Below are 22,283 nucleotides of genomic sequence, written 5' to 3'. Positions count from 1 at the left end.
TAAGACAATAATGGAGTTATACACTCACCGGGCTGCACAGGCGCTGTGTTCCCGTCAGCCGGACCATCCTGACCTCGACGATAGACGTCCAGTTCACCTTCCTCCAGTTCTTCTCTCGCCGACGACTGTCCCTCCCAACGACATCTTCGGAAAGGGGATGAGGACGCGCTGACCGATGGGCCGGCAACCTGCCGCCCGACCGCCGGGACCCAGACTTCCGACCGGACCTGTTGCCTCGACGTCGCTGCAGATCTAGTCGTCCGTCTAGACGATCCTGACGAAGCCTGCCCCCTGGCCGGAACATCACCATGCGGGGCGGCCGTACCTTGCTCTCGACATCTTCCATCTGATGGGGGAGGGGTGACAGGGAGCCCGGCCTGCGACTCCCTGCTTACCGCCGGACCCCGTCGCGGCCTGGGATTCCTGCCAGGACGCAGGGCCTGGGAAGGGGCGGTCCTCCCAGCTGCCTGGCCTGCAGCGTCCGGGATCGGGCTCCCTCTGCGACGCCGTGTCCGCGGGACTACCTCCGGACTAAGGCGCTCTGGAGGTCGGGACCGCCGAGAGGGACGGGTCGACACAGCCTGCATCGCCGTCACCCCTGCCACCGCTCTCTGCCTGCCCAGCGCAGGAGCGGTTGTTGCCGACTCCCCCCCCGCCGCCATAGCCATGCTCGTAGGGGGGCCGGGGGAGGGGAGCCTGTCCCTTACAACAGACCCCGAACGCCGTGCCCGACGTGGCGAAACGGCGTCCGGGATCCGCGTTAATGCAGCCACGGTCTCCTCCAGCCATCCGGGACCGTGGTGCACAGCAGCGGCGCGCAGCCGCTCTAAAATCAAGGCCTCTGCCATTACTAAAAAACCGGGCAACGGGGAGCTTTGCTTACTGTGTGTTACTCCTCCCGCTGCTTCCGGCTCAATGCCGAGAAACAGCGGGAAGCGCAGTAACGGCCCCCCCGCCCCCCTTAACTCCTCCCCGTCCCTCCTTCAGCTCCTTCAACTTTCCCTGACCTCGTAACATTAACCCTTTCCCTACCAGGACGGTCATGTCGGCTTCCCTTAAGCCTGCAGCTGCGTCCAGCCTCTTCTGAAATGATGTATTCTAAGGAGGATGTGGGGAAGGTAGAAGCTCTAACGAATATACAGTATATGAGCAGCCTTTATGTTTCAGGGATACAGATGAAATTTAGGAAGATCACAGTAGAAGTTATTCGATGGAAATACCAGCCACTGATCGGTCAGGGTCTGACTCCCGGGACCCGCAGCGATCAGTTGTTTTGAAGGGGGGTGCTGCATTTATACGAACGCTGCTTCCCCTTTATTTCTTCTTGCTCACCGTGAATCGTTGACACACATGTAGCGGCGATTTACCGGTATTGCAGCCATTTCTTCCATTCACTTCAATGGGAGAAAAGGCTGCAATACCTATGAATCGCCGCTACATGTGTGTCGACGATTCATAATAAGCAAGTAGAAATGAAGGGGAAGCAGCGCTTGTATGAGAACTGCACCCCCTTCAAAACAGCTGATCAGCGGGGGTCCCGGTAGTCGACCCCGAACCATCAGCTATTAATAGCCTATCCTGAGGATAGGCCATCAATGTTTACTGGCTGGAAAACCAAAGTGAAAACGTCAGCTTTGAGCCAGAAGTTAGCATAGAGTAGTCACCAGTTGCCTTCCCTTACAGGGCAGTGAATCAGTCTTCTGTCCCCCAACTAGGACAGGTTTCAGTTCCGAGCCCTGAGATGGGAGTATTTGGGAGATGAATTAAAAAGAGATAACACATGACGAGAATGGTAATGATGTCATTAGTCATGCTGTACAACTTATTAATGGGTCTGGGCCTTCACCCCAGTGTTGTCTAGTGAGGGGGATCTACTCTATGGACACTAGGGGAGGTAGTGAGGCCTGGATATCGAGCCGCAGGGTGGGAAACACAATCTGCCTGCTTTGCCATTTAAAATTCTGTATTTTAAGACAATTAGTGTTGTGAATTATTAAAGACAAAAGAGGGTTGTTTGTAATAAACTATGAGTAAGCAAGTGCCTTATCGCTGCGGTAAGCACTAGCCAAATCAATAAATTCACCTGATTTAGTCCTCATTTTAATGGCTGTAAATATTTTCATTTTATTGTTGTGTATTTGCCTCTATCACTGGGCCGGGGCCAGCCATGTACTTAGCACGGAGATCGATAATAATGGCAGCACGGAAGGGGGATGTCACGTAGAACAGTAACATGTAAACACAGGATCTTCATCTATCTATCTCTCATATCTATCTCATATATATCTATAGTACCTATTAATCTATCCATCATCTCTCATAATGTAAATTTTTTTCATTATACAGTGGATGTCAAAAGTCTACACACTCCTGTTAAAATGCCAGGTTTTTGTCATATCAAAAAATCAGTACAAGATGAATCATTTGAGAACTTTTTCCACATTTAATGTGACCCATAATCTGTACAATTCCATTGAGAAACAAACTGAAATCATTTAGAGGGGAAAATAAAAATAACAAAACTACAATAATGTGGTTGCATAAATGTGAACTCCCTCTTATAATAGGGAATGTGGTTGTGTTGAGAATAAGCCAATCACATTTAAACTCATGTTAAATAGTAGTCCGTATACATTTTCCATTATTTAAAGCGATTCTGAGTAACCTCATATAAAGTTCAGCTGTTCTTTTAAGATTTTCCTGACATTTTCTTTGTTGCATGTTACAGCAAAAGCCATGGTCCGTAAAGATCTTACCACACATCAAAGGGATTTGATTGTTGAAAGGCATCAGTCAGGAGAAGGATACCAAAGAATTTCCAAGGCATTAGATACACCATGGAACACAGTGAAGACGGTCATCAAGAAGTGGACTACATTTGGCACAGTAACATTACCAAGAACTGGATGTCCCTCAAAACTTGAAAAGACAAGACGAAAATTTGTCCGGGAGGCTACCAAGAGGCCTACAGCAACTTTAAAGGAGTTACAAGACTTTCTGTCAGGTACTGGTTGTGTAGTGCATGTGACAACAATCTCCCATATTCTTAATATGTCTGGGCTGTGGGGTAGGGTGGCAAGATGGAAGCCTTTTCTAACAAAGAAAAAACATAAAGCCCGGCTATGTTTTGCAAATACCTACATAAATTCTGCCAAAAGCATGTGGGAAAAAGTGTCTGATGAGACCAAGGTTGAACTTTTTGGCCATAATTCCAAAAGGCATGTTTGGCACAAAGCCAACACTGCACATCACCAAAAGAACATCTTACCCACAGTGAAGCAAGGTGGAGGCAGCATTATGATTTGGGGCTGTTTTTCTGCAGCTGAAACTGGGGCTTTAGTCAAAGTGGAGGGAATTATGAACAGTTCCAAATATCAGTTAGTACTGGAGCAAAACCTGCACGCCTCTGCTACAAAGCTGAAGAGGGAGAGGAATTTCACATTTCAGCACAACAATGACCCAAAGCATACCTCCAAATCAACAATAGAATGGCTTCACCAGAAGAAGATCAACGTTTTGGAATGGCCCAGCCAGAGCCCAGATCTGAATCCCATTGAAAATCTGTGGGGTGACCTGAAGAGGGCAGTACACAGGAGATGCCCTCGCAATCTGACAGATTTGGAGCGCTTTTGCAAGGAAGAGTGGGCAGCAATTGCCAAGTCAAGCTGTGCCATGCGGATAGACTTCTACACAAAAAGACTGAATGCGGTCATAAAGTCAAAGGGTAATTCAAAAAGTATAAGTGGTTTAAGGGTGTGCATATTTATGCAACCACATTAATTTTTTTCATTCTTTATTTTTATTTTTCCACCCTAAAAGATTTCAGTTTGTTTTTTAATACAATTGTACAGATTATAGGTGACATTAAAGGTGGAAAACGTTCTGAAATTATTCATCTTGGACTGATTTTGTAACATGACAAAAAAAACTGGCATTTTAACAAGGGTGTGTAGACTTTTTATATCCACTGTACTTATTTAATATCTATTTATTATCTACATTTTATCTATTTCTTCCATATCTAGCTATGTATTGGTTTGTCTGCCTATACATTTCATATGCCTTTTCTCCCTTGATCTCATAGTTTATTCTATATCAACAATTGGAAAATATTACTTTGTCATTCACCCATAGTTAAAGTGAATGTCCACCTTTGAACACCATGGAGTTTTTTGTTTTTTATCAAAACATTAATTCGCTGATTAATTTCACAAAATATGTTTACCTGTTACCTGGATCACTCAAGCTCATTTTGGGGTGATTTGTCGGTTAAGGCCCCCTTTGTGGGAAAGGTGCATCTATGGAGTTGTTGTGAACTGTAGGACCAAGTTAATTTTACGAAGGTCAGAAAATCAAATATAGAACCACATCTATTGCCCAGATGAGTAGAGGATTGAAGGCAGCGTTGTTGGTAGAGTGCACCAACACAGCGTGTCTCTGTATGTTTGGCTTTCCATATTACAGATACTGTATTTGGAGGCAGAAATGTAAATGCTTATTGTAATCTGTACTGGCCATCCTTTTTTTAGTAAAGTAAAATATTATATTAAATGGGAGATTACAGAATGTGGCTGAATAAATATGAATATTCTCAATGCAATAGTATATCACTAGCATCCGATTCCAGACTAGGGTTCATCTAAAACGGACGGTATATGGGTTTACTCCTGTTTCTCTTTAACTGGGTTCCTAAAATAGTAACACTACAGTTCTTGTGGCTCTTGAAATTGTGGACCTGGAGCCACAACTTAATTCTTCAAATGTACAGCTTCTAGGTATACAGGATACAGAGAGGCTGTATCTCAAAAAGTAAAACTTTTTTAAATAAAAAAAACAATTAAAAAGTTGCTTAAAAACACCATGGTACATTGTTTTTTTTTTTTTTTTTTTTAAAGTGTTCAAAAGGTTTACATAGCCTTTAAGTCCCAAAGAAATAAACAGAATTGGTTGACTTGTCCATCCATGATTATCAGTTCTAATAAGCATGTGCAAACAGTACAGTCATACTCAAGGATGGATAAACAGCCATGATAGATACAAAAACATCTAAAAATAGGACTAATATGGTTACCTGCTGCATGTTGTTCCTTGAGAGATATACTTCTCTGTATTTTCTCATTTACCCTTCTTTGGATGTTCATGATGCTCATAGCTGCTCCCATTGATAACACGTAACCTGTGTTGTTGTGATCTGCGTGTAGCAGTCCTTATTACTGGGTGATTCCACAACAGGGTCCCACATTTATAGATTTCTCCCTTTGAAAACACTCACACCCATCTTTTTCACACAGAGATCTGAAAGCACCTTTGTCTTCACGTTCTACCTTAGAACATCAAAGACAGGAGAACTTCAAACACAGGCCGAATCACATGAACTGACCTGTGCTCAGTTCTCTCTTTATTAGATTTTTAATATCATCATTTATATTGGAGGTTGAAGTTACTGCATGTTTACTGGAATGATTAAGCTGTAGTGTCACAAACCTGCCACAACATTTAGGATTCCTTTTGGCTAGACACGGAGTCTAACAGGCCTCCGGTTTTAACCAGGGACCACCGCAAGGCACTATGGACTGAGCTGCCAGGGACCTGTAGGTCGTGGTCCTCTAACTGCCCCCTTAATGTGGTTTGTTGGAGGCAGGCAGAAGACTGTATGAGGACGCAACGGCAAATTCAGATCCAAGGAAATAGTCAACTGAAGCCAAGGTCAGGGCTACAGGCAATGGTTTGGAAACAAAGTCACTAACTAAGGTTAGGTATATGACTAGTTAATCACAGTTTTTGTAGCCAAAAAATAGCGGTTAGCCGCCATACTGATGACAGCGCCAAACAACTGGATACGCCAGTGACCAGTAGGACTAAGTGCCTGATGTAATAGGGCCTCAACTATGACATGTCATTTATAATACTGGTCTACTCAGATGGGGCATTTCACCCTTTTGGGCCCCTTCAGACTTCAGGACCGGAGGTGATCGTAACCCATGATGCACCCCCTATAGTTACACCTCTTGGATGGGGCCTTTTATAAATATTGTCATGGAAACTGATTAAGTTGTTGCAAAGTCCTGGTAAAAAATGTAAAAAGTTGAAATGATCTTCCCTGCTGCTTCCCGCAAAGCCTTTAGTAACTGCTGATGCTCGAATGGACACTAATTTTCACACAATTTATGCTAATCCACATCATAAACAGTTAAATTTGAGATCACGTACTTTAAAAATTCCCATATTTTATACATAAAAAGTGTCCCGAGGTCACTGCCACTGGGTGTCTCCCTGAAAATATTTAGACTACAAAGAGGAGGAAAATAGGACACAAAAAAACTGAAGAAAGCAGAAATAAGAGGGTGTACGGTCATCGAAACGCTGACAGTGAGAATCAGGCATATAAGGAATTGTTTTGTCAGAACTCAGGTACGCTTTAATTTTGGAAATGTTCCGGTCTGATATGTTCTGCTATAAATTCCTATACTAGATATTTTAACCCACAATATCATTATCTTTCAAACATTGGAATATAGATCTCCGCTGGCATCCATTTCCTCCGTCAGCCATCCGTTGCTCATGGACTCCCATGTTAAAAAACTTATACGTTAACGTATAAATTTAAAAAAAAAATAATTATTGGATGGCGAGAGATTGTATTGTACCGGTGTCTTGACAAATTGTTTAACTTAAAGGGGTTGTCTAAGCACAGACAGCTGATGAACTATCCACAGGAGAAGTCATCAGTACATGATCGGTGGGGGTCACACACCCGGACCGATCAGCTGCCCCGGCACCAGATGTCCATGCCGGAAGCAGATGGCTCCGTTAATGGAATAGTGGCCGAGCTGCAGTACTGCAGCTCAGATCTTATTCAAGTGAATAGGAGGAGAGTTGCTGTTCTGTAGCACAGCCGCTATACTGTGTAAGGAGCCAACTACTTCCAGCTCCAAATACTGCATTCCCTGCATAACATCCAGCGCCCAGAGTAGCTGATCGTGTGGGGTACGGGTGTCACAGAATAAAGTTAACATGCTGTTTTTAACGCACGGTAAACGTTGTAAAAACGAAACCCACAAAAATGGAGGAATCACTGTTTTTCTCCCATTCCACCCTACAAATATTTTTTTTACAGTTTACCACTACATTATACTGTAGAATAAATGATTGCGTAAAAATCTACAACTCGTCCTGCAAAAAAAAAAAGTCCACATGTGGCAATATTGATGGAAATATTAAAAAAGATAGGGCTTTTGGAAGGTGGGGGAGGAAAAAAATGAAAAGTGAAAATCCGAAAAATGGCTGGGGAGAAAAGGGCTTATTTATACAAAAATAAAATTAATTTGCTAAAACTGGACAACCCTTTTAAAATGGGGTGCTCTTATCAAGTCAACACCTTTTTAAAGTGAAGCTGGCCTGGCAACCAACTGAATGCCACAGGTCCGACCCCTGAGATCTGCTGGTATCGCTTGAGGAAGTTGTTAATGGCTATACATTCCCGACATCACAAGGAAAGAATGAATGACCATGTAATACAGAGACGGCCAGAGCAAGAGCCATGCTTTGAAATTGGCTCTCCACCATGGGCTTCCAAGCAGGGCACCGGCTCTGTGATGTCGATAATAGGGTTAAAAAAACAATTCTATGTAGAGGCAATATACTGTACAGCAGATAGAACTTCAGGGCATGTCAATTCTATTTGCATACTTTGAAGATTCATTCAGTGGCAGACACAGACAGCTGAGGGCCCCTGTGCAAGATCAGTATATGGGCCCCTTGCTCTCCAATATCTCATCACAGATCGTCCCCTTATGTCTCTCTAACAATCCATCAGTACTTGTTAGCGATAAAATTCATCATCTCAGGCATTTACAGGGCAAACTAAGAGCAAAATAAGGTTACTATAACGTGACAGTGGGCCCCTTACCTTCTGGGCCCCTGTGCAGCTGCACAGGCTGCACCAATGGTATGTCCGCCCCTGGATTCATTTGCAGGGTGACTTATCGGTAGGATTTACATTACAAGGTCCATCTGAAGTACAGTTCATAACTACAGCCAAAAGTCCTCTATTAGCAGTGGCCATAAGAGTGGCCCCATAAACAGTGCCACAGCGTGCCTCCAATAAATAGTTCCAACAATCCACCATGCATAAATAATAGTGCCAGCAAAGAGCCCCACATAAGTATTAACACAAAGTACCCTACTAACCCACATAAACAGTGCTAGCAGAGTGTCCCCTAGCAGATTGTTGCCTATAATCTATAGTGCTAGCAAATTTCTCAGTTAAACAATACTGCCAGCAGAGTGCTCCCAATAAATAATAATGCCAGTAGTGTCAGCATATTGCTTCCCTTCACACAGTCATAAAATTGACAAAATGATAAAATCTATGCATACATATTTATACAGCACATTTTAAAGTCAACGGGAGCTATATAAATACATGACCTAAGGTATGTTTGATGCCTTCGCTATCTATGACCTCCCACCACCAGTAACCCAATAAGGGACCACAACTTGAATTGGTGTAAAGGCCACAGTTGCCATTTATTAAATACACAAAAATACTCAAATGCAATCAAATAGCATAACACATAATATAACAAACACTCCATAAATTAACATCCTGCTCTATTCTGCAACATTCCCCTATTAAAGGATCCTTGAAGGCACATCAGGCATCATATTTTCACTCCATCCTTTCCTTATCAGGTCTGGATCCTATTGCCCTACAGCCGTACTGCACCTGACCCGAGGGCACCAACCATCTCCAAGACCTACCCTTCCTGGGGACCCTGCCCATCAGGAATGTATGAAACAAGCTGGGTAAACACTCCTCAGCCCCTACGATACTACCCAGGGTTAAATGCCCCGAGTTATTTTCCAACAATGCCATATGTTGTTCTCCTTCTTCCCATTACATGCCTTCAAAGACCCCTCCTCCTACCGCCACGACATTCATGTGTGACACCTTACACATGAACGTCCTTCCACAACCGCAGGGCTTTCTCCAAGGCATCTTTAATGCCCAGAATCAACATGTCCAACCCTACTTCATTTAAATGGACCCCGTCCGACCGCAGAAAGCTGACCTCAGCCCCCTCCAACTCCCTATGATGCACCACCCCACCACCATTGCGAGCCACAAATTGTCCCACAACTTTATTCACCTTTGCCCTGGCTCGATTCAAACTCTGCACTGAACGCGCTTGCCTCCACACCTTGCGTGCAATGATGTCTGACCAAATGATGATCAGACCCGGAAATGAGGACCACAAACGCAAAAGGTCCAATTTGACATCCCACATAAGATCCCTGGATGACCTCATTCCTAAATCATTGCCCCCAAGGTGAATGACCAAAATATCGGGCGCCCTATCCAAACCTGCATAAAACTGGAATTCCGGCAACAACCTGCACCAAAGCATGCCTCTCAAACCCAAACATCTGACCTGAACCTCGGATTGGTCCAAGCCCAACTGTCGTCCAGCCGGACGAACAACAGCCCGCACACCTCCCCAGTGCATGTATTAGTGCCCCATTATCCACACCAAGCAGGGGCCTGCCCGTAGAACAAAACACAGAATAGTAAAGTAAGCAAATCAATCCCCCACTTATAACATAACTCACCCCAAATGCCCTAAAGCAAATGAGGCCGAACATAAATCCTATATCTTTTTGACTCCCACCTACCTATATTCTTGACCATTGCTGGGGATAAACCCCACCTAGCTGCTTCAGTAGCCGCGCCAATTCTAAATGAGTGAGAGCTATACCCTGATCCTACCCGGCCAGACAATAGGATACATTTTTTGAAAACCTGCACAAACTGATATTTCGACAAAGACATACCATCTGCATGAACCAACAATGACACCGGCCCCTCAGGCCTAACCGTAACAAATTCTTGAAAACAGCGAACCGGGCATACCCTCGACCCTGGTAACTCATGCAAGTGCACCCAAAAACCTTTCCCCGCTTGGTCTGTCTTTGATCTACGTAGCAAGCATGACATGCAGGACCCTTTCAATTCAACATCCGTGAACAATAAGCCCCCAGTCACCCGCTTACTTGCCGCCACCAACTCCGATATCCTGAAAACCCCAAAAAAAAGCTAAAGAAAAAGCCAGCGTAAACAAACGTACTTCAAACCCTGACACACGATCAAAAGATACCGGCTTCCTATAATCCCTAAACACGGAACCCCTCCTGAAACCCTTCATTGCTTGCCTGACCAAAAAGGACTTAGTCACGTCCTCCTCCCCTCTGAGTCTAAACCAAAAAGCTAAAGCAGACAAATGCCGAGAGACCCCTGAAGCAGACACCCCCTCACTGTAAGAATTCCCTATAAAATACAGCAAGCAGGCCAACCGATCCGCGTGCGAACTACCCACCTTTGCATTCCCCAACAAGGCTTCCCAAACCCGCCAAACTGCACTGTACGTCTTCCACTTAACCACACTAACTGACTTTCTAATTAGCGACATTGCCACAGTCATACCACCTTCCAAGGATGCTCCGGGCAAGCAAGGCCATGAGTCTCTGCCCCGGCGCCAGCAGACGAAACCTGTCCCACTGTTGACGAGAAAGGGAATCAGCCACTGAATTAAGCACCCCTGGAACATGAACTGCCAAAAAATGCAAATTCAAAACCAACCCCCTCAAAATCAAATGTCTCAATAATCGGACAACTGGCGGGGAATTTGCCATCTGCGCATTGATGGCCTGAACCACTCCCAAATTGTCACACACAAAATGCACTCTCCAATCCCTCAGACAATCCCCCCAAAGTTCCGCAGCCACCACAATCGGGAACAATTCCAGCAAAACCAAATTACGGACAAAACCAAATTTACGCCATGCACTAGGCCAAACACCCGCACACCACTGCCCCTGGAAATATGCCCCAAAACCACAAGCATCTGACGCATTCGTAAAGAGCTCCAAATCCACACTAGTCACTGGCCTATACATGAGAACAGACCACCCATTGTAGCTTTGCAAAAACTACCCCCACACCAACAAATCCGCTTTTAACTCACAGGGCAACCTAATGAAATGATGGGGAGAATGAACCCCTGTGGTGGCACTAGCCAACCGCCTACAAAAAACCCGGCCCATGGGCATAATCCTACATGCAAAACAACAACATAACAAACAAAAATTTTCCGGGTGCACCGGCAACAAACGAAATGCAGCCTCAATGTCAGTTTTCGCCAACAGTGAGCCCTTCCCATACTTGCGAACTCAAACGACCGCCGAATCAAAGGAAGTGTAACTAACCGCGAAAAAGGTTAGGATCGATGCCATCCTTCACCGACTCCCCCTTCCAGATAAGATAAATGATGAATAAGGTGGAATTTGTTAACCTCCTTTTTCGGAACCAAACCCAAAGGGGAAACCCACAAACCAAGATCGGGGGCGGGGAAAACGGGCCAGCCATGCGGCCCAAAGCCACCTCTTTCATCAATTTATCAGTAACCAATTCGAGCCACGCCAAGTCAGACGACAAATTGCGGACCATCCCATCCCATATAGCAGAAGTACAAGGAATCCGAAAACCCTCTGAAAAGCCCCAAAACAATAAGTCTGCCACTTTCTTATTTCGGTACGCCATAAAAAACAAGAAGCATCCTTTCCACTTTCACCGGCGTCGCCCCTCTTCTGTTCAGCATCTCCCTGCTTGCCCTTATGCTTCCTGAAGCATCAAAACAAACCATGGGCGCCTCCGCAACCGGAGTACTCGTGCTTGTACCTGCAATCAGAGCCGAATTTACAATGGCCCTCATTGAACTGCCAGCAACATCCTTTCCCGGATGAAGCCGATCGACCCTTTGCTGACCCCTGACTGCATCACGAAAGGGCTGGTGCCCCTGTTCTGGAGCCAACATTAATCGCATCCAAAGACTAATGTTCTTGTGATCCCATCTCAAGGAAGGGCGCACCGCCTTTCGCTGACAAAATTGTTTGTCATACCTCAACCGTTACCCCCGTATACCCTGTATGCCTCCCCCACGGAATCCATGTAGCAAAACAGTGCTGAGCAATTCTCCGGCGCCTTTTCGCCCACCACGCTAGCCAAAATAGTGACAGCCTGAAGCCAATTCGCAAACGTCTGAGGATTCAACCGATAACGACGTTGCTCTCCTTCCTCCTTTTTACTCTCATCCGGTTTCCACCGGTCCAGATGAAACATTTCCAGTGGCAACAGAGCAAAAATCTCTACAAATTCATCCTTCCATATCTTTTCTTTTAGTTCAGACTTCAAATGCGCCCCAAGCGGGCCCTCAACGCACACATACACCTTGCCCTTTGTAGCGTCAGCCAAACGCACATCATCCACCACTTTCTTGGACGTACCAGCCCCGGCATCAACAGACTTATCCACATCCACCACATCCACCACAGCTCCCGCACCAGGCTCAACTGCACTAGCAACTGCAACCCCTGCTACAGCCGCACTTCCATACACCTCACTAGCAGCACCCCACACCCTTGCCGGGGACTGCCCTACATCCCCCATACCCTTACCAAAAAATTCCTGCATACCCTTAAAAAACATCTGCATATTAGCCATAGAAAACATGCCCTCCACATCACTCCCACCCAGCCCAGGAACATCATCAGTGGTAGACTCACCCGGCCGTCCCTGAGGTAACCTCCCAGCGGCCGTATCCATAGATCCAGACGGTCTCTCCCTCAATCGCGGCATTCCAGAGGGGGGGATGGTCCTGCACCACCCTCTCCCCGCAGCTGGCTGACATACTGGCCGACGTAGCACTAGGCCTAGCCGACACCGGTCCGTCCAAAATGCTGCCACCCACCTCTGGCGTGGCATACATGGATAAACAGTCCAGGCTCCTATGATCCTCGGCATCCCCCATGCTGTCCTCTGACTCCTCAGCAGCCCTTTCAGGCGGGCAAGATGGCTACCGCCCCCCCCTCACCGCAAGGGGCGCGACGTCACTACAAGTCCTGGACCGGGTACTCCGGTCCCCGCCGCATGCCTCCCTGCTCCAGCAGGAGGCGATAGCATCCTCCGAGACGGGCCTGCCCGCCGCTCCCTGCGGGCCGCCCGTGAAGTCTCCGGCTCGGTCCGCTGAGCTCCTTCAGCGTCTGGAACATCGGCGTTGGAGAGGGCCGTCACATCCGGTCCCGCCGCCACTTCCGGTCTCGTCGATGAAGACAGGAGGAGGGAAGATGGCCGCGGTCCCACTCCTCTTGCCACCTCCAATCCCGCCCGCCTGCCGGGATTCCTCCCTGACCTCCTAGCCCCCAAGCATGGCGCCCGCTTAGGATCCGGAGGAGGATGGTCCCTGTGGGGGTCCCACGGCGCCGACGGGACTGAGGCGTTACCTCTGGTGAAAGCCGCTCTGGAGGCCTGGAACGCCGACTCCTGCGTCCCTCCACACCCGACACTGCAGCCGCCATAACAGGAGGAAGAGCCTCAGAAAAATGCTGCTCCAGCTAGGCCAGGCCCATTCAGCAGCACCGCATCACGAATCCTGGCCATCATGGACTCCAAAGAAACATCCATGCTGAAGGTAAGTGAATCCCTCACACTGCACTACACAAAAACTTTCTTCTGTTGTCCAGCGTGATAGAGGGCTGCCTCTATCCCACTAGGGCTTATATACACCATACTCCTCCCACCACTTAAGGATACACCCCTATGACCAATCCCCTTTTCCTTAACCCCTCAAACCCCTTAAACTTAGCCTACAACTTATAGCATTACCCAAACCACCTTGTCATGCGCTCTCTTCATTACGTCTGCGCCTACATTACGTTGGGCTTACTTATGCAGCAATCTCCCCCTAGATCTTTGCGGAAGACTGGTCTACTCTGTCAGTATTGCAGATGATCTACCCTATGTTGGGAGACCTGCACAATGCAGGAAAGTAGGCAAGTATGAGTTACTAAATGTACTCATATGGTGGTCACCAATACAGGTAGACAGGACAGGGTTAAGTTTGGTGGAGGCCCCTTTGCTGCCCAGGCCTGCATCATCTTCGCTGCAGACGCCATCTGACTACCTATTGCAGTCACAAATAGGAAAGGAAAGTAAAGGAAGTCGCTTATGCACTCTGCCCTCTCCACTGAAGTCTATGGCCAGTAACTCACATGCATGCGTGGCCACCGCTTTTTGGCTACGTAGGACCCCCGTTTTCCTTAGGGGTGGGTATCTTAGAGGTGAGCGGTGTATACACTACCCATATCAATACAGACTGCCAGGAGGGGGGAGCAAGAACATTCTGGGCCCCATAGTAAATGTAGAGTTGTAGTAAGCCCTGTTTATTAACACCTATAGTTTGGGCCATGTGAAAAGGGTATTTGCTAGTGAAACGGTATATTTGTACATGTGCTACAGTATATGTAGATTTGCACTGTGCTGCAAGTTAGTGATGCATATGCGTACCGTTATGAAGATTTGTTTTTCTTAGGTGGCGTTCTGCTGGAGGAGTAGCTACTCCGACCTGTGTACTTGTATTGCATTTGTATTGTAATGCACTGTAACGTCGGATTTGTACAGGTATAATCAGTGGCGTAACAAGATGAAGCTGGGCACAATCACCCACCCCTCTAGATCGGACATAGAAAAATAAAATGTACTCACTGCTCCTCTTCTCTTGACCACATAGGGCCTGTCTTGGATCACTTCATGCTGCCACATCAAGTCACAGTGCGTACAAGTCCTTGATGTTGGGCAGCGCCAGGACATTATATGCAACGCTAGCCTTAACGGCTTTCTAGTGGCGCCACCAGGCATGGGGTGGGGACTGTGTCGGCGGGTGGCACTGGCCCCCTCAAGCCACGGGCCCCGTAGCAGCTGCTACAGTGGTACTTACGCCACTGGTAGTATGTGTACCGAATGTAGACACAAATGCCACCTAAATGTTAAGACACGCCTATACTCTGGGGTATTTATGACAGACAGAGATAGTCAGGGGGTGGTCATCCAGGGAAACGGCCATGACACCGACGATGAAGACCACCAGGGCTAAGCAAGATGGAGACGCCAAGTGTCCCATACAATGATTATGTAAGATGATATCTTTGTTCTGTATTACAATTTTAGCTTTATTACAATATGTATCTGTCTATGTATGTATCTCTGCTATAGTATTATTTTTATTACTATATCTAAATAAACAAACCATTTTTTGTATACGTTTCGTGTTCCTCCTATTAAATACTGATCAAGAATATTGAAGGAAACACGGTCAATATTAACTATTTAGGGAGTCAGAAAGAACGAGATCTAACAGCTGCCCGGTGTCAGGACCTTGTATGCGCCGTGGCACAGACCTTTGCTGTGGCCTAATATGGCAGCTTGATGAGATCCAGGGTGGGTCCCTTACCTTCCGGACCCAGCTCTGATAGTTGCTGTGCTGATACCCAAATTGTAGGTGCTGAAATGTATGGCCCGGACGCCATTTTGTCTGTACTGCAGCACCATAAAAGCGCCAGGAGGACGGAGCACGGCTACGCTGCATCCTGACACTGGACACAGCACTTATTCTATAAAACAGTGGTGTCCCTGCCAGTCAGTGTTCAGATTTCTAGTTTGCAAGATTGAAAAAAAACCTGGGCTGTGTAACAAAGAGAGAGAGCGAGCTGCTGCAGAGCTGTGTAAGGTTTGTGGAGCTGCAAGCATATAACAGCACTTGAGTTGGACCTGAATCTGCGGTTCTAGGGCATGTTGTGGGTGACGGGCAGGAGCCTCCCTGTGCTTGTGTACGAAAGTCGTTTTAACAGTGGTGGGTTATGGGCAGCAGCCTTCCCACGTGTGACTGCAAGCAAGTACATTGCAGCCAGTTGCGGTCCTCTAGGTCTAATATTACTGGATCAACCCCTGTATCAGGGAAGAGTGCACTGGGCCCTGTCTGCAACAGAAAGCAAGACAGCCATTATCTGCCCATCTGTGCCTTTCATATTGAGAAGAGTTGTTGTTGGTTTTCCTGCTGTGGCAGGTTGTGCTGAAACCTCTGAATAGTAAAGTTTAAGTTTACAACAAATGTCCTGCTTCATGCCATCTTTAACACGACACACTGGCAAGGGCCGTATATCACCCAGGCCTCCACGTACAGACCAAAGTACATTCCAGTCCTTTAGTATTCCTAATGCCTTTAACTCATCTTAGCCCTGTGACTGTGTGATCTTAGTAGATCCTAGTGTTTGGGTGAAATTGTGTAACTTGGCAAACATTTGTGACCCATTCTCCGCAGCGTTAACCATCATTGGGCCATGCCACAAGACCAACCTCTTTAACATTACACCGAACATTATCATTTATTTAACATGCTGCTAACGCTTAACTTCATTGCCCATCCGAGCACACACAGGAGAAGTCATAAAACGCACAGTCTCCAGACTACTTTCACCCGCTAGACATGGCACTGTTACATTATTTAACCCAGCAGCATCGTGTCTCACTATAGAGAGCAATAGAGGAATAATAGTAAGTAAATATATATATATATATATATATATATATATATATATATATATATATATATATATATATATATATGTTAAAACTAATTTCACATAGTTAGCAACAGTACCGAATTTGCCGAGATTATCCCTATACTTTAAGGGAAATAATGGCTAATTTTTGTCCTGGACACTGTTTAGCAAATGCCCCAAACTACACCGCCATTTAAAAAAAAATTAAATATATAAATATATATATATATGTTTTTTTTAAATCCTATGTTATCTATTGGATCTGAATGTACTGTATAGTGGCTAATATCACTCACTGCTCCTTACGCCTCTTGTAGCTCCAGGTCTTCTCCAGGTGCAGCCAGCATCAGCGGTGCCACCAGGAGGTGCTGAAGAGTAGCCAAGAGTAAGTAGAGGTAAGTAAATAGAGGGGATCTGAATTGTGGTATAAATTTTTGGAGTCTACATCATGGGGTTTGTCCACGTTTAATAAAAATTGTATTTAAAAATAGCGTGAAAAGTTAATACTCCCTTTCTAAACCCCTGCCATTTCAGCGCGGCCTGTAAACAGTCCCACCACCGGTCTCTGTTTACATTGCCTAGAGCGAGGACCAGATTAACAAAGGGACTGATGGAGCTCCAGCTCCTGGCCTGTGTGGCTTTGTTATTCAAACAACGTAGTCCTTCAAAGCCGCCTCCCGAGCTCCACACCGTGGTTATTATCCACAAGGTGCACCTTGCCCAGATAAGTGCAGTGGCACGCAGGAGGGTCCAGCGAACCGGAGGAAGGAGAGACTGAGCCCCACCAATCACCACATAAAGTAGCTGAACCACAGGTAATCACGAGAGGTACAGAAAACTGAGGAGTCTACACATACATACATATATATTTATACTAGCTCATTGTGCAGAGGACTGAAGACAACGAATGGGTTCGATTATATAAACTCTGCTGAGATGTTCAGATAGGTGAAGTGGTGAGTATATATAACCACTTAGTGACCACAAATACGCTTTTTCACGGCGGTCACTAAGGGGCCTTAGGCTAGGCCGTCACCTTTTCACGGCGGCGCAGTCTATGTCCTGCATGGGTGTCCCCTGCATGCTGGAGCCGGGGCGCGGCTGTCTGATGACAACCGGGCTCCTGCTCCAATGGCGGCGATCAAAGTTTACTACGATCGCGGCCATTTAACCCGTTAAATGCTGCGGTCAATGGCGACCGCAGCATTTAACTTGTTTACAGAGCGAGGGAGCTCCCTCTCTCACACATCGGCGGCCCTATTGCGGGCCTCCGATGGGGTGCCATGGCAGCCGGGGGCCTGATAAAAGCCCCCAGGTCTGCCCTGGGCATATGCCTATTAGGACGTGACAGGCAATAATGCTTTGGTATACTAAGTATACCAAACCATTATAGCAGCGATCTAACGACCGAATAGCAAAGTCCCCTAGTGGGACTAAAAAAAATAAGTAATGTGACCTAAAAATTATTAATAAAAATTACAGTAAAATAAATAAAACCATTTTTTCCATAAAAAGTGTTTAGTAAAAGTGTAAAAAATGTAATAAAAGTACACATGTATGGTATCACCGCAACCGTAATGACCCAAACAATAAAGTTAATATGTAGTTTAAACCGTAAAAAAAGCAATGGTGAAATTGCTATTTTTTTCCATTGCCTCTCCAAAAAGTCATAAAAGTTAATCAGTAAGTCCCATGTACCCCAAAACAGTACCAATCAAAACTAAGTCTCGTCCCGCAAAAAACAAGCCCAAAAAATTACTACATTGACGGAAAATTTTTAGTTCAACAGTGTTTTTATTGTGCAAAAGTTGTAAAACATAAAAAAACCTATACATATGTGGTATCGCCGTAATCGTACCGACCCATAGAATAAAGGCAACGTGTTATTTACGCCGTAGAGTGAACAACGTCAATTTAAAACGCATGGAACAATGGCAGAATTTCAGTGCTTTTTTCTATTCCCCCCCCAAAAAGTTAATAAAAGTTACCCCAAAATGGTACCATTAAAAAGTACAAGTCCTCATACAGCTATGTGGATGGAAAAATAAAAAAGTTATAGCTCTTTGAACGCGACTATAGAAAAACTGAAAACTGAAAAAAATAGCTTGGTCATTAGGGTCTAAAATAGGCTAGTCACTAAGGGGTTAAATGGCCCTGTATATGTGACTGTTTCATACGCGTGTCTTAATAAACGACTAAGTGGTGTAAGAAGCAACACATTTTTTAAAAGGAAAACCCCTCACGATAAATGTGTTTTGCATCTTTTGGCTGGCTGTGCGCCATTCATGCCCCCCCCCCCACTCATGAGGCATAAAATAAAATAAACCCTCACCGCTCATTCTTCACTACCCCTCTGCGGGTTCCCTCAGGATGCCACAACTCATTCAAGGTTCTGACACCGATCAGTGTCATAGCCTTATATGCAGTGAATACATTTCCAATTGAGACAACAAAAGACTTGATACGTTATTAGGGTGCACACACTCACGGTCTACACTACCAAAAAATGTCTAAAGTAGTAGGTGAGAAACCAGCATCCTTTTTCAATGAATTTCTTTTATTGTGCCCATCATCATCGTGCAAAAAATAGAAGCAACGTTTCGACTAGTTGTAGTGATTGGGTGTTAAAAAGACCCAACCACTGTAACGGGTCGAAACGTTGCTTCTATTTTTTTATACAATAATTATGGACACAATAAAATAAATTAATTGAAAAATAATTCTGTTTTCTCAACTACTACAACGGCCTTCAGCTCCGTATTTTCAGACGTTTTTGAGTTTGTGTGTGCGACTGAAAATGATTCATGGTATTTTTGCACCATCTAGTGGTCATGGTGTGAATTACCTTTCTATAATCAGATTTTCATAATCCAGGCTAGGTCTATATTGGAACTAAAAGTTGCAAGTGGTGTTCTAAAATTGTTTTGGGCATTCTTATATTTTGTAGTAGTCACAAGGTCGCTTAGACAAGCTGTGAATGTGATTTTTGCAGGGCTCGCACCTTGTTTTTAGTCCCTATGTAGCCCCCCAACCTTATGTGCAACCACTCAACAACTGCTTCCGCTCCTCTGCATCCGATGAGCTATCCACATTTATAGACAACCGTAACACAATTATTTTTACTATTTTCATTTGAAGTTTATCACTTCAGGATTTGTGTACTACATGTAATTATATACAGCATTGTGTTTCCTTTAGGTGGATAGTGTTAGCTTTGTTACTTTGTAATTTTGTAACTTTTATTTTTTATTGCTTGTTTAATTAATGATCCGTTATAAACCTACTACACTTTAGACCCCAATATCACGCCCTCCTCATATCAAACGCACAGTTGAGGCTCTTTGAACATCTGTACTAGAATTTCCATTATTCCATACCGGATCAGACGGACACTAATGGTGCCCGACAGAACCCATTGACCTTTACGGGTTACCATCATGGTTTCCGTCACTTTGCCGGACAAATGAGGACTGCATGCTGCTCTATTTTGCCAGGCAAATATGACGTAATCTGCAACAGAGGCACCGAATATTGCCTATGACGCAGGTGTGAACAGATCCTTAAACAGATATTTCTATGAGAATTGAAATATTCCAATTGCATTAAAACGTATATTAAAAGTTTACTGTTCCAGTATTGGAACATTTATTTAATTGCACCAAAATTGTGGTCTAAGGCAAATTATCCCAACCTAAGTGCATACATTTGCTGTTTGTTTCGGTCAGTGGTGGTTAACCCACCACATTATTGATGTCTCTATACATCATAAACATACATACATTAAAGCCCAGTGCCTCCTCTACACAGTTTAGCCTCATACTCCATATATACAGTGCAGACTGCAGCCTAATGACCCCAATATACTGTACAGCTCAGCCACATATCCCATATATATATATATATATATATATATATATATATACAATACAATCACATACCCCATATATACATTGCCACGTTATGCCCCTTATAAACAATGTAGACTCGATACATATTTACAGTGCAGCCTTATCTACACAGTGCAGCCTCATGTCTCAGAAATAATGTGCAGCGTTTGACCATGTAAGTACCTGCATTTTCTGTCATGAAATCAGCTTTATGTTATACCAAGACATTCTTCATGACATAATGGTGTCAGGAGGAAGAAAAACAATTAGTCCCGTGTGCAAAAAGTAAGCAACAATGGGGCTTCTAGCGCTTCTCCTCAAGATATCGTTGTATTTACTCCCTTCTGTTGGGCACCAGAAAAGTGCTTACGTTTTCTCTTCTCTTGAGTAATGAAGACGATGGAAAAGAAAGGAAGGCATGAGTACTAAATGTGTGAAGCTGTACAGGGACCCTTTAGTGAAAAACATTTATCCCTGTAAAGAATTAGTAGGTTTATATGCAGAGGCTTTGGATTCTTGTCATCAAAACGGCTATAGGGGTGCCAATAATGTGGACAACTTGATTATGGTCAGATCTTTGTGTCTATGACTACCTTTGCTCATAGCCCTGTATGTAGGAGTTAGGCTAGCCATGGGTTTTTCTGATTGACAAATATCTCCCTATACACAAATAGGGAGAGACCTGTCAAACTGAGTTGGGCAGGGTGAAGCCAGGCCCGAGCCCGACACATAACACTGGCACCCACCCAACAATGTTTTCTCTAAAACACTCCCTTAGGATTTTGCTGACAAGTTCTCTTTAAAAGCAATGTCTACCTTTGCAACCAACTACTTCTTGCCAATGTTGACTAGACAGGGGTAGTCACAAGAGGTTTTTTTGTAGTCTTTAACCATGGAGACACATAGTTCTGCAAAGGAGTTGTATACACAAAAAGGAGCATATTTTTTTATCAAGACTATTTGTTCAAGTTCCTTCGTTTTTTTTTTGTTTTTTTTTCCCACCTTCCCGACCGCCCACTGTCTTTTGACGTCAGGCGGTGCGGGTGCCTTGTCTACAGAGACGTCTTTTGGCGTCGCTGTAGATCAGGCTGATGAGCGCTCGTCCTCTAAGCAGGAGGTGTTACTAACAGCTCCTGATCTTAGAGCAGCCTCCTGAACACAGCTGGGGTCGGCAAACTTTCGGACCCCAGCTGTTTAACCCTTTGATTACCGCGGTCCGTGACCGCGGCATGATCAAAGGGAATTCCCCTCTTTGATCGCATCACCGGGATTCCAGTGATGCGATCAAACACTGGGGAATCCCTCTGCAGTCAGCCCAGGGGACCTACAAAGGCTGTCTGTTCCGTGTGCCTGCTGTTCGGGCACACTATGTGCTGCCCGATCAGCAGCCTGCGTCATAGTGACACAGTGTAATGTATTAGCGTACAGAAGTATGCTAATACATTGCAAGTAAAAAATAAAGTTACAAATAAAGTTATCCCTTGATGGGATTAAAAATAAATAAAAAATAAACAAAATAAATTAAAAAAAGTCCCAAAAAAGTCTTTATTTTGCATTAAATACGTTTTATTGCCCCTACACTAAATAAAAACAAAAAACCTACACATATTAGGTATCTACACGACCGTAATAACCTGAAGAATTAATCTAATGGGTTATTTAGCGTCAAACGTGAACGGGATAAAAAATAAACAAAAAAACTATTCCGAGAATCGCCTTTTCCTATATTCATGGCGTAAAAAAATTTTTTTTTACCCCCAAACTGTGGGAAAAAAAAAATACTATTTATCTCGCATAAAACAAGGCCTCATACAGCCACGTCAATGAAAAAATAAAAAAGTTATGGCTGCTGAAACGCAGAGAGGCAAAAACAGAAAAATTGTGCTGGTCATTAAGGTCTTTTCAGGCCCCTGTCATTAAGGGGTTAAGATTCAATGGAGCAAT

At 44.8% G+C, this 22,283-nt stretch overlaps 1 protein-coding gene across 2 annotated transcripts in view; it reads right to left on the bottom strand.

The window, feature by feature from the left end:
- The window catches only part of KCNIP3 (potassium voltage-gated channel interacting protein 3), a 113,817-nt gene that overhangs the window by 71,754 nt on the left and 19,780 nt on the right, over window positions 1-22,283 (bottom strand). The window lies entirely within an intron of this gene.

The sequence above is a fragment of the Rhinoderma darwinii genome, chromosome 3 (genome assembly GCF_050947455.1).
Source record: "Rhinoderma darwinii isolate aRhiDar2 chromosome 3, aRhiDar2.hap1, whole genome shotgun sequence".
In the NCBI taxonomy this organism is placed as follows: domain Eukaryota; kingdom Metazoa; phylum Chordata; class Amphibia; order Anura; family Rhinodermatidae; genus Rhinoderma; species Rhinoderma darwinii.
Note: the sequence above shows the minus strand (reverse complement) of the source record. Positions and strands in the feature narration are given on the sequence as shown.